Below are 13,813 nucleotides of genomic sequence, written 5' to 3'. Positions count from 1 at the left end.
TAGGTAAAGGAAATCCGCGACTGGGCATTGGGATCCTGTTGTAAAATACCTCGCAACGAATCCAGTGAGAGGCAGTGATATTCCTGCAGCTGCACGGAGTAAGGACCAGATGCTTGTGTCTGTGGTTATAAAAGACAAACAAGCAAACGTGCGTTATTTCTCCAATCACCTACTGCAATTTAAAGGAGCTGGAAAACATATTTTTTAACCTACCAAGTTACTAGGAAATACAAAGACCTTGGCAAAATAGAGTAGCCGGCTGACTTTCTTTGAAAACCTGACAAAATGCATTTATCTGACTCATCTTGATGTCTTCAATGGACTCACAGGTTGATAAACAAACAGGAGAGAACATCAATTCATCCTTTTATTTTCAGCTGTGCTTTCTGCATACTCGACTGTCCATTACATAAAGCTGAGAAGCGGCTCTTTGATTGTGTTCACATTTGATTAAGAAACTCAGTGTTTGGCAGACCAAAATATACCAAACTGTTAATTGCTTTTTAAAGGAGAATTATGACACTTTTAACAAGCCACATATCCTACTAAGCCTTGTTAGAGTGGATACTCTCATTCTGCTGAACTGTCTTATTTTGAGATTTGGGTCCCTAATTGCTTATAAACCATACTGTTTATTGAGTATTAACTGTGGCATGGCTGTTTATTATGGGAGCTTATTGCTTAATGCCTATAAAAAGCAGTCTAAATGAGCTACTCTGTGCCTGTAGTGTCTCTGCTCCCCAAAACACACACACACGCACACACACACTCACAAGCTCACGGGGCTACACTTAAGTTCATCAACTGAAAGAAGTATTGGCAGAATTATGCAGAGGCAAAGCTTAGGTAGCACGTTGCTTGGTAACCAGGAAGTCCTCTGTCGATTCTCCAGGGCGTCAGCCATACATTTTCCTCTGCACATTACCTACAATGAAAAGGTCGGTGACCCAATGAAATATCAGATTAAGTCAAACTATTAACTGGACAAATGCATTTAAAGTGCTCTTGTCCCCTGGTTGGGTCTGATTAGTATACATTATGTTCTTCCGTGGCAAGCATGAATCATTAATAGATTCAGACTCCGCTGCTCCCTGCAATGAAACATCATAACTCAATGTGGAGCAATGCAGTGTGTTGTGTTTATAAGATGTGGGTTCTTCACTTAGTGTAATCTACGGGGTTGATATTTTGTGGTAAGGACACAGCTCCCTTTTTTTTTTTTTTTTTTTTTTTAACTTTAGTAAATAGTGTTTGTCATTGCCTTAAAAAAGAAAGAAAAATCTTTCCCCAGAAAAATTGTTCCCCGTCTGCCTGTGCCTGCATGGGGGAGGGAGAGTAGCTTAGCCCATAAATAGATGCATTGTTTTTTTGCTCACTCTATGAAACTTTTTATTTATTTATTTATTTATTTTATTTTATTATTTTATTATTATTTTTTTTTTGAGACGGAGTCTCGCTCTGTCGCCCAGGCTGGAGTGCTGTGGCCGGATCTCAGCTCACTGCAAGCTCCGCCTCCCGGGTTCCCGCCATTCTCCTGCCTCAGCCTCCCGAGTAGCTGGGACTACAGGCGCCCGCCACCTCGCCTGGCTAGTTTTTTTTTTTTTTGTATTTTTTAGTAGAGACGGGGTTTCACTGTGTTAGCCAGGATGGTCTCAATCTCCTGACCTCGTGATCCACCCGTCTCGGCCTCCCAAAGTGCTGGGATTACAGGCTTGAGCCACCGCGCCCGGCCGAAACTTTTTTTTTAAATCTCCTCCAGTTTAAAGTCAATTGTAATAGACCCAGGCAGGAAGAATCTCAATTCTGAAAATTAAAGAAAGGCAAACAATCTCAAGACAAAATTCCCGGAATTGAGTTTGAACTCTGACGTCTCCTTGTCCTCTTCCCTTGTCTGTGATTGTGCTGTGGCAGCCAGCTGGGTTTTGTATGAGAACCTATAAACTGGGAATGTGTCCAGCTCTGCTTTCTCCTGCTGTAGCTAGAAACTGAAGCTTCTGTGAGTTCAGCCATTTGTAATTTGACCTCTATGTGTCTCCATGAAGCTCACCAGGCAAAAGTGACTGTATGGTAGAACTTGGGTTTGATTATCGCCACTACCCCTATTTAATCCACCTAAAAACATTTTGTGCTGGGAAGAGGCAATACAGAACAGTGCTCAGGCAACAACGCTGAAACATTAAGACTTGCCCTGGAATTTACTCCCAGCTCCAGCTGATAGCCAGCTATTCTGACACTCATGACTATTGGGTGAAAAGAAACACGATCTGACACGTCAGTCTAGCAGGCATGTGCTGAACACCTACTGTGTGCTAAGCAGGGTGCTAAGATCTAAGACGATGCTCTCAGCCTGCACATCCAACCACAGCGGCAGATGTGGGAGGAGCTTAGTCCTGCAGCTGCCTGAGTTCCTTTACTTGGTTGAATGTCAGGAATCTAGCCAAGAGGATGCTCATATCAATTTCTAAAGAGTTTATTCCACCCACAGTTCAAAAAAAAAATGATGTATTTATTTTTCCATGGGAGCTAAGGAAGAAAACACCCCAAACAAATGGAACTGGATAATTTGTAAAGAAAGCTGATGGCTAACCTCGTGAAATGTTGGGCGACGTTTCATTCTGTTCTGTAATGCAGACATCTGCAGTTTCCATTCTTTGCTTTCCTTTCTTTTTTTGCCTTTGCTTTGTGTGCTTGCCTCTAGTCTATTTCACAGAGTCCACAGAGTTAGGGACCCGGACGCTGCCTGCCTCTCAGGGAAATCGTTAGCAAGTCCCTGGTGCTTAAAGTTCCTATCACACAGTAGCAGCTCCTACGTTTGTCTTCCTTCTCATTTTCTCTAGATTGGCAGTGTATAGCCGCTGCTCTTCAGAGCTGCTACTGGTTGGAGCTGCCATTTAAGAAAGTATGTACACGAGAGGTCCCAAATCTCTGAAATCCTGAAACTCTGGCTATGTAAATCTATCACATTTCAGCCGTTTACAACTCCATGTCAGACTTATCTTTATTAAAGCTACCTTTATTTCCAAGAATGTGGCAGCCGTGGGCATTGACTTTGAAGGCATAGCAAAGTTTCTCAGCAGCCGACTGTGCCACATAGCTCATGTAGTCCACCTGTCCTTTCAGAAGTGTCCTCAGCTTGTTGTCGTCTGGGTAAACCACCAACTTCATTGTTATGGACTGAATCACATCCCCCTAAAATTCACATGTTATACTCCTGATCCCCATTCACTCTGAATGTACAGAATTAATTACATGACAGTGAGGTCATTAGGCTGGGCCTTCATCCGATCTGACTCATGTCTTTATAAGAAGAGGAGATTGGGACACAGGCACACACCAAGGAAAGACAACGTGAAGACACAAAGAGAAGACACCATTTGCAAGCCAAGGAGAGGCCTCAGAAGGAACCAGTCCTGACGACACCTTGATCTCGGTCTACCAAGCCTCCAGAATGGTGAGAAAATACATTCTTGTTGTTTAAACCTCCCAGTCTATGGTACTTTGTTATGGTGGCCCTAGCACACCAGTATATTCATGCTTACAACAATATCAGATTGCAGAGAAAGAAACATCGAAACATGAAATCAAGTGTTAGACTAAACTTCACTGTTCTTCAGGACAAATATCACCCATGGACAAATACATGTGCTTATATGTTTACCTGGATTAGTGTCCAGATGAAGCCAATAGGCTTTAGTTTCTGTCTTGGTTACAAAGCAGTGTGGGCAAAGGGCCATGCCAGGCTATTTTGTCTGTTTCTCTTAGGATAATATCAAGGACATCCACTTGGAGGTTGCTGGTTTGCCAACTCAAAGCATATCCATGTGAACATGAGATTCATTCTGAATACAGAAAGAAATTGGGAATGCCAAAGGAAGGACTTGGGCCGAGAACGGAAGGTAAAACTGGCTTTCGTCCAGTTAGAAGACCTACGCAATGATAGGAAAATGCAATCTCCAGCAAGTCCCTCATTCCATTACATCTCCGTGTAATGGGAGCCATAATACCTCCTTTCCTATATTAACAGTCAGAGGAGAGGTCATAAAACAACAGTGTATGTATTTGGCCAAAAGCTGGAACGGAAGCTGATGAATATACCAGGAAAGGACAATTAGCAAAATGATGGATTAAAGTTCTGTGTACATTTCTATTGGGATGGATCCTCGCTTGTTAGTTTAAGTAATCCTGTGCTTTGATTATAGCCATCAGCATATAAAAACAGGCTCTGTTAACCTTGAAGGTGTAAAATTCTAATGTGCTCATAGAAACTCGAGAACACTATCATTCACTGAAGTACTGGAGACTCCAAAAGAATGAAGGAGCTCTTAGTTTAAAAAAATAGAGTTGTCAAGAAAGGCAAAAATAGGTCCATGGTCTATGAATAGCTCATTTTGCATTCTTTATGTACATGGATCTGCTTCTTCCATTAGGTCTGTAAGACTGAGGAATATCTATTTCAGTCTGGTCATTTTACAGATGAAATTGAGGATTCTAATGCTGACAGGTATAAATACATTTATTTTCCACCCACACATAAAGCTGGATATGTCCTAGCTTGTGACAAATATTTTTCATTGCCTACTCTGTAGCTATACACACCCCACTTCCAGCTTTCTTTCTTGTAGAACTCACCTCCTCCCAGAAGAGCTGAAAACACTAGACACTTTCCAAGGCTCCATCCATGCTTCTGTTGCAGCTAGAGCATGGGCATGTGATGCAACCCTAATCCTAGCCAATGAACCAGGGAGGAAGTCTGCTGAGAGTCTGGGGGGTGAATTAGCCCATTCTTGCACTGCTATAAAAAATACTTGAAACCGGGTAATTTATAGAGGAAAGAGGTTTAATTGGCTCACAGTTCCACAGGCTATATAGGAAGCATTGCTGAGGAGGCCTCAGGAAATTTACAATCATGGCAGAGGTGAAGGGGAAGCTTGCATGTCTCACGTGGCTGGAACAGGAGTAAGAAAGATGGGGGAGGTCCTCCACACTTTCAAACAACCACATATCATGAGAACTCTATCATGAGGACAGCACCAAAGGGGGAAATCCACTCCCATGATCCCATTGCCTCCCACCCGGCCTCTCCTCCAACATTGGGGATTACAATTAACATAAGATTTGGGTGGGGACACAGATTCAATCCATATCAGCAGGACTTCTAGGAAAGGTTGAATTCCTTAATAAAAAGAGTAATAGATGAAACGCTCTGTTTCTTCTTGGATGGATAAAAGTCATATCTATATGTGAGGTCAGGAGTAGTCAACTGCAAATATGAGGGCATGAGCCTAAGGTCCAAGCCACAACACCAACAAAGTTTGAGCCACGACACCAAGAAAGTCTGAGCCATAACACCAGAGAGGATAGCCCGGAAAGATGGGACAAGCCTCAGTCCTTGAACACATCCAGAAGCCACTGAACCAACCTGAGAACTGTCTGCCTGGACTTCAAGTCATGTTGGAAAATAAATGTCCTCATTGTTTAAGCCACTTTTGGATGGTTTTCTTTACTTCCATCTGAAAACATTCTAAAATACATGTGGCTTTTACAAGAGTCGGGATTATTGCAGATCATAGTAAGTTGTGTAGTAGTTTCTCTAGAGTCAAACATGACAAAATAACAAGAGCGTGAAAGTGTAGAGCCAAATGAACCTTAGAACTCATTTTATACATAAGGAAACTAAGGACGTAAGGTTAAATGATTGATTCATTCTAGCTCTTGCATCTTGTCTCTCCCACCCAGGCCCTGGGAATTTTATTGGCTGAAGTTCACACTTCAAGCTGCGCAATGCTTCCCAAGGCAGACCACAACTTCTGAACCAAAAGAGACCAGGCAAATCCCCAGGACTTGCTAAATATCATTGAATGGAATTCCATAGATGGTCATTCAATGATGTTCTCTCCTGAACACACGCACACATTTTCTAGAAAAATCTTCATCTATGATTCAGGACATTCCTCAAGCTGCTGGGGAATTGGGGAAATAGAATTTAAAAAGTAGCAACTGTCCTTTTTCATACTGTCCAAGAGTGAACATATGAAATGTTATTCAGTCTAATTATTTGCTGCATGAGCTGAAAGGAATCATGGGCTAGGAACTCCAGGAATAATGACAGTCATCACAATATTGATGCTCATTTTACAGATTAGAAACTATGCACACACACGTACACACACATACATTTTTTTTTTATCTTCTACTCAGCATTGCCTTGTAATACAGGCAAGAAATATTACTTTTGCTAATGTAGACAGAAAAAAATAACTGAGGCTCAAATTGTTAAGGACCAACGTGATCCAGTAAGCCTGGTTTTTCACTTTGATTAGTGGCTTCCTGTTTCCTTTCTAACAAAAGTATAGCTATTTTATTTTAGAAAGAGCCTAATAACATTCCTTGACTGGAACTTAAAAAAAATTGCTAGCAACAATTTCAGCCTCCTCTCTAAAAACAAATCAAGGGAAACTCAATGTTCCTTTTTATGCCTGGAAGAAGATGCTGTTTAGTTAAGCTCAGCTCTCAACCGCAGACAAGGGTGAGCAATGGGCTGGCCATGATTCAATATAATCTGTCTTCCTCTAACCTAAGTGCTCTTATAAACAATACAAATTAATGTTCTACTTCATAAGCTAGATGCCTGTAAAGTGCTTGTTATTATGGAAACGTTTCATGCGTGACAATCAGCAATGTCAAGACATGAGAGATTATGTTCCCAAGAAGGCGTTATTAGTTTGAGTTTAATTTTGTTTATTGGGCAGTACACGTAAAGCACAGGAGAAATGTTTATTGCCAGTAACAATAAAAACAATGATGATAGCTGGCATGTTTCTGCCCCTTAGGCAATAACTCTGGTATGAAACCTGGTTCTTCTTGATTTCTTCATTGCCCAAGCACTTAGGGCTCACATAGGCCAGGAACAATTTTATTGAGTACCTACTACAATCAAGGCACTGTGCTAGGCACTGTTGGCATTTATTGAGTGCCTTCTGTGACCAAGAATCTTTATTGTCATTATTTCTAAATTCCCAACAATCTGTCATGGTGCCTATTATTATCCTCCTTTTGCAAATGGTGAAAGAAACTAAAAGAAGTTAGGAGCCTGACCTCCTAGAACATACACTTTTAAACTCACATGCCTCAAAAGGCATAAGACTATCAACAAATAAAATTGGAAAACTTGCTTTAACGTCATAACATTACCAGTTGAACAGCCCTACTTTGAAAAAAAATTTAATCAACATATTAATCTGTTGCTTTCTGTAACAGGGTTTTATTTTAACATGCCTTTAAAACTGATCCTGTGTAATCTCAGCACTTTGGAAGGTCAAAGAAAGAGGATCACATGAGCCCAGGAGTTTAAGGCCAGCCTGGGAAACATGGAGAGACCCCATCTCTACAAATCTTTTTTTTTTTTTTGAGACAGATTTTCGCTTTTGTTGTACATACTGGAGTGCAATGGCATGATCCCAGCTCACTGGAACCTCCACTTCCCGGTTCAAGTGATTCTCCTGCCTCAGCCTCTTAAGTAGCTGGAATTATAGGTGTGTGCTACCTTGCCGAGCCAGTTTTTGTTGTTGTTGTTGTTGATGTTGTTGTTTTTGTGGGTTTTTTTTTTTTTCTGTATTTTTAGTAGAGACAGGATTTCACCATGTCGGCCAGGCTGGTCTCCAACTCCTGACCTCAAGTGATCTGCCCACCTTATTCCAAAGTGCTGGGATTGCAGGTGTGAGCCACCGCGCCCAGCTGCCACACACTTTTAAACAACCAGATCTTGCACAAGCTAACAGAGTAAGAACTCACTCATTACTGCAAGAACATCACCACGCCATTCCTGAGGGATCCGGCCCTAGGACCCAAACATCTCCACCAGGCCCCACCTCCAACACTGGGAATTATATTTCAATATGAGATTTGAAAGGGACAAACATCTAAACTATATCAGGCCCCTATGACCTTTGAATTTTAAATGATCTTGGCTCTCCTAACACTTCCAGAAGAGTGAAAGGCACGGCTCTTACAATTCTCTCTTTGAAGCCACGTGTTTCCCTGAAATGCTTCATGGACATTCATCTGGCCCTGTGTAATACCATGTATCATGTTAAATCGTTCTATTTCTATTTGTGTGACTATTTAAAGTATGCATTTCATCTACATGGTCAGCTCCCTGGGGGCAAGAATTCCAGTGTTTTGCTTCCCAGTGAGTTCCCAGAGCTGATGAGGGCCTCACCATTGAGGATTGTGTGGATGAAGGAATGGCGGAACCAACGGCTTTTTGCATATTACAGTTTGTGAAAATTCTTTCAACATCTTGTTTTCAAAGCTCCCTTATAATAAATATAGAAGGTATGGAGAGTTATGGTCATTTTATAGGGCAAGAAACTGTGGCACAGAGTAATTGGTAAAAAAAAAAAAAAAAAAATCCTAGAGCTGGTAAAGGGTGGATTTAAGACTCAAATCCAGAGTCTCTGTCTCTGTCTCTGTCTCTCTCTCCCTCCACCCACACCCACCATGCTGTCCTTTTAATATTTTCCCTACTTTAGACCTTATACACTGAAGTAGGCACTTTTCCTGTACCCAAACTATCTAACCAAAGAAGCAAGCTTCCAGTTGGTCATTTCTTGAATGATCACAGAACAGGCCCAAATGGTACGCAGGGCCTTGATTCAAGTGGCCCTGAACTCGGCTGGGAGAGGGGCAGTTCTCATCAGGGATGACACAGAGTGCAGAGCTGAGAGTGCAGAGCTGAACACATCCCATTCAGCCCTCAAGATCTGTGTAGCAAGAACCCATCAGGGGAAACAGCACACACTGGGGCCTGTCGGGGGTTGGGGGAGGGAGAGCATCAGAAAGAAGAGCTGATAGATGTGGGGCTTAATACCTAGGTGATCGGTTGATCTGTGCAGCAAACCACCATGGCACACGTTTACTTATGTAACAAACCTGCACACCCTGTACATGTACCCAGGAACTTAAAATAAAATTTGAAGAAAAAAATAAAATAAAAAGGTCTGTGTAGCATAGGCTTGGTGAGCCTTGCATTTGCAGAGTAGCTGAAATGAGTCAGGGTCCTTAAGTTTACTCTTGGGGAACCTGAGCAGGAGCATGTTGCAAAAAAAAAAAAAAAAAAATCCCAGCGTTGTTTTTTTGTTTGTTTTTTTAATGTCCCAGGTATATGACCCAAACTGTTAGAGGCTAACTAATAGAATCTAATAGCATGTATTAATTGCACCAAGATCTGTCATCTCAAGCTGCCCCACAATGCTAAGATGGAGCTGGAACATGGGCTCTTTCTAAAGTATCTATACAGTATCACATGCCAGCCAGATGCCTTATTCACACTGGCCTCTTATTTTCTCATCTTGATTTCTCACGTCTCAGGGTCTGCCCTGTAATCTATGCCATCTACTCTGGGTATCTACCCCTGAGCCTTGGGGCTGCTCACCCCTCAGTACTGCAACAAACTCCATGTAATGATTTCAGAGATGCAATTTAAAAATGCAAAATAAACTTATTTCTCCTCCCATGAGAATATGAACTCAGCCCTCTGTTCCTTCACTTTTGCTATCTGTTATGTCCCCGAGAATGGCCACATTCTCTTGCTGTCCTCTTCTCCCAATTCCCTGACTGCCCCAGCCTCGCTGAGAGCCTCCTTCCCTAAGACTCTATGGGCATCACTCATCTGGTAGAAGGGGAGTGTGGTGCCCTTAGAGCACACTGGCTTTAGAGTCCAAGGACCTGAGTTTGAACTCTGTCTCAGTCATTGTTAAACTGTGTGACCACAGGCAGGCTGTGGGCCCCTGCTTTCTTGTGGATATTTGTCACCAAACCTCCTGCTGAAATTTCATCCCCAAGGTTGGAGGTGGGGCCTAGTGGGAGGTGGTTGGGTCATGGAGGTGGATCCCTCATGAATAGATGAATGCCCTCCCTTAGGAGTGATTGAGTTCTGGCTCTATTCATTCCTGCATAAGCTTGTTGTTAAAAGAGGCTGGCCACTCCCCGCCACTCTTGCTTCCTCTCTCACCACACGATTTTTGCATACACAGGCTCCCCTTCGCTTTCCACCATGAGTGGAAGATTCCTGAGACCCTCATTAGAAGCAAATGTTGACACCATGCTTCTTGTCTGCAGAATGAACCAAGTTTCTTTGCTTTGTAAATGATCCGGCCTCAGGTATTCCTTTAGAACAACACAAATTGACTAAGACAATCCCTTTGGGCCTCAGTTTCCCCATCTCATGCATATTAACAAGACTTATTTATGTTTGAGTAGTAGTAGAAATAATGTATGCAAAAGGACCACTAAACAAGTAGTGACAGTCGTTACTAATTAGTAACTGTCTTCAATGATACATGAGTTATTTCCATCCTCTTGCAACCTCCCTGAGAGAATGCAGGTTCTAGTGGGTGGGGTCCCTGTCTTGTACTTCAAGCAATATGTGCTTCAGCAAACAACTCCCTGGCTGCAATTTCCAAGATCTAGACTGTTTTCCCAAAATTATTCTTCTTGTCTTTTTTTAGATACGACTTTTTTTTTCTTTCTTGAAATGCTGTTTGGCATTCTACAAAGCATTCAAATGAGGAATTCTGAGCACATCTCCAAGATCCACCTGCACTTCCTCACTCAGCCCCTTTATAACTAATGTTTGTGCCAGAGGCCATCTCAAGTCTGTGGCCATAGGTATGTGGCATTCAGTGACCTTGAGGAGCTCAAAACAATGATCTAAGGACAGACAAGATGTTAAAAGACAACCCACAGAATGGGAGAAAATATTTGCAAATCATATATCTGATAAGTGTCCCGTCTCCGGAATACATAAAGAACAACTCAGGGATAAAGACAAGCAATCCAATTGTAAACTGGGCAAAGGATTTAAAGAAACATTTCCCCAAAGAAGATGTACAGATTCCAATGAGCATGTGAAAAGATGCTTAGCATCATTAGTCACTAGGGAAATGGAAATCAAAATCACAGCGAGCTTCCACTTCACATCACTAGGATGGCTATAATTTAAAAAAAGAAAAATTAACCAGTGATGGCAAGAAAGGTATCAGAATCCCCATACATCGCTGGTATGAATGTAAAATAGTGCAATCATTGTTAGAAAAATCTTGGCAGTTTCTCAAAAAGCTAAACATAGAGTTACCATATGACCCAGCAATTCTACTCCTAGGTATATACCCAAGAGAACTGAAAACATATCTTCACACAGGAACTCATACATGGATGTCCACAGCAGCATTATTCATCATAGGCAAAAAGTGGAAACCACCCAGATGTCCACTGACTGCTGAACGAATAAATAAAATGTAGTGTATACATACAACGGAATAAAAAGAAATGAAGTACTCCTCCATGCTGAGACACAGAAAAACCTTGAAAACATTATTCTAAGTGAAAGCAGCCAGACATAAAAGGCCATCTATTATATGATTACATTTATATAAAGTGGCAAGAATAGGCCAATCCATAGAAGTACATTAGTGGTGGCCAGAGGCTAGGAGGAGGAAGATTGGGAGTGACTGCCAATGGTATGGAGTTTCTTTGGGGAAAGATAGAAACCTTCAAGAATGAGATAGTGTGAGGGTTGCACAGCACTGTGAATACACTAAAACCACCTTGATGCACACTTATAAATGTGAAAAGTATAAAACCATGTACTGTGGATTTTACGTTATATACATTTTATATCAATAAAAGTAATTGTGGCAGGGCACAGTGGCTCATGCCTGTAATTCCAGCACTTTGGGAGACCAAGGCAGGTGGATCACTTGAGGTCAGGAGTTTGAGACCAGCCTGGCCCACATGGTGAAACCCTGTCTCTACTAAAAATACAAAAATTACTTGGGCATAGTGGTGCACGCCTGTAGTCCCAGCTACTTGGGTGACTGAGGCACGGGAATCGTTTGAACTCAGGAGGCAGAAGATCACACCATTGCACTCCAGCCTGGGTGACAGAGCAAGACTCCATTTCAACAAAAAGAAAAAAAAAGTAATTACAAAATACAAACAAAGAAGGCTTAGCACCATTATCACCAAGTACCATCTAAACTAACCATCTTAACAACTAACTTAACCACAACAGAACCCAGCTCTATGGAGACAGCTGTTCAGATAAGGCAGAATATTAGCCTCTTTCCTTTGTGAAATAAGAATGAGCTCACAGGAGGCCAGGCTCTTCCCATGTATTGACTACCTTTCTCCAGTGCTGTACCATGTATGGCTGGAAAATAAAAATGCCACTAACCTCTCGTCTATATTTTTTCCAGGGATAATTCTGATTAAAAAAAAAAAAAAAAAAAAAAAAAAAAAAGCATTGTCGGTAGCATGCATTGGGTGTTCAATAAATGTCACCAGTCAAGAATAATCATGAAGGAAAGACAAGAAAGTAGATGCCTTGAGGAGGCTCTGGAATAAGGTGAGACATTTGCTTCTTTGTAGCTTGTGTTAGTTCCTTTCCAAGATGCGAATCCTCCCCGTCATATGCTCTCGCTAAAAGCCCTGTTCCGTGTTAGAAACAGCCCTCAAAGTTTACCTGAGCCCAAGGCCACATGGGTGGAGTTGGCGCTGGTTGCCCTGGCCAACTCCAGGGCTTCTTGGAAAGGGGAGAGCCTCCTCATCCCACATCGCCCAAGGCCCTGAGATGGCCTCCTCTAGTGAGGGCTGTTCTCCTGGGAGGAAAGAACCGCTTGGCGAGAGAGAAGGAAGTGAGGAGTGGATTTGTCAGCGGAGGGAGCTTGACGACACCGTATTCCAAGAGAAAGCAGTGGCATTAAAGGCACTGGAGGTGTTGCACGGGAGTTTAAGACTTCTGAGGGCAGCCTTCTCCTACCCCGCAATTGTGCCTCAGCCTGGCCCTGCCCATCATCTCCGAAGGGGAGGTGGCCTCCGGCTCCAGAAATAAATAGCACGGTCCCGGCACTCTCCACTTTAAACTCCCCATTCCGGCCACGGTGAGCGGCTCCTCACCCCCCACCCGTGACTCTTTCCTCACCTCCATTCCTGTGCGACCTCAAGCAAGTCCTCAGCGTCTTACCCTCGGTTTCTTCTTCTCCACAGCGGGGCTAATAGTACTGGCCCAGAGGCCATGTCGCCGAAAACTTCCGGTCTCCCAGCACAGCCCCTGGGGAATGGCGCCTCCTCCCGGAAAGTGAACCACACACACGGCTCCGCGGGAAACTGGTGACTTCGGCCAAACAGGAGACAATGGACCTGGAATGTTCCAGCTGCGTCCCATTAGGTGCTCTGCTAACATCCTACTTTCTTCTGAGCCCTCAGTACGCTGGTAAGTGCTCACTTACAGCCTATGCTCCCCAGTGGACTACAAAATCCAGCAGGTGCCACGGAACTCACGGTCACTGCTCCTTTCCCGGCCCCAGCACAGGTGGAAGACGCCTCCTACACATTTCAAGCCGACTAATCACAGGGGAAGAAAAACGGCGTGTTTTAACCACTTTCTTCAGGCTTCTTATGCCTTCAGTCCGCGCCTTCCTGCCGAGTCACCTCTGAAGGGGGAACCAGATCATCCAAAGCTTCTGGCTCTAATACCAGGTGGCCTTACACAAACTGTCTCAGGGTCCTCATTTGCAAATGAAGGAGTTAAACTAGGTGGTCTCTGAAGGCTCCTTCAGTTCCCCCATGGAAAGCCACAGGCTAGGTTTTCAAAGTCACTCACTGCTCCTTAATTAATTTGAAGCAATTGCATCCAACATCAGGGCTGGACTATGGATAAACCCACAAGACAATAGAGCAGAGATATAGGAAAGGAAGGATGATTTAGATATTCCCATGGTGGGAAAAATAGAAACTGAGCATATAAGGAGAC

At 42.9% G+C, this 13,813-nt stretch overlaps 1 long non-coding RNA gene across 4 annotated transcripts in view; it reads right to left on the bottom strand.

Annotated features, from left to right (window-relative positions):
* The window catches only part of LOC105494353 (uncharacterized), a 223,804-nt gene extending 210,684 nt beyond the window's left edge, over positions 1-13,120 (bottom strand). For all 4 annotated transcript variants that reach the window (XR_011608313.1, XR_011608311.1, XR_011608310.1 and 1 more), the window contains exon 1: positions 12,983-13,120. This is a non-coding gene — a long non-coding RNA (uncharacterized lncRNA). The remainder of the gene's footprint in view (positions 1-12,982) is intronic.
* Positions 13,121-13,813: the final 693 nt, after the last annotated feature.

The sequence above is a fragment of the Macaca nemestrina genome, chromosome 9 (assembly GCF_043159975.1).
Source record: "Macaca nemestrina isolate mMacNem1 chromosome 9, mMacNem.hap1, whole genome shotgun sequence".
NCBI lineage: Eukaryota > Metazoa > Chordata > Mammalia > Primates > Cercopithecidae > Macaca > Macaca nemestrina.
This window is presented reverse-complemented; position numbering and strand designations above follow the sequence as displayed.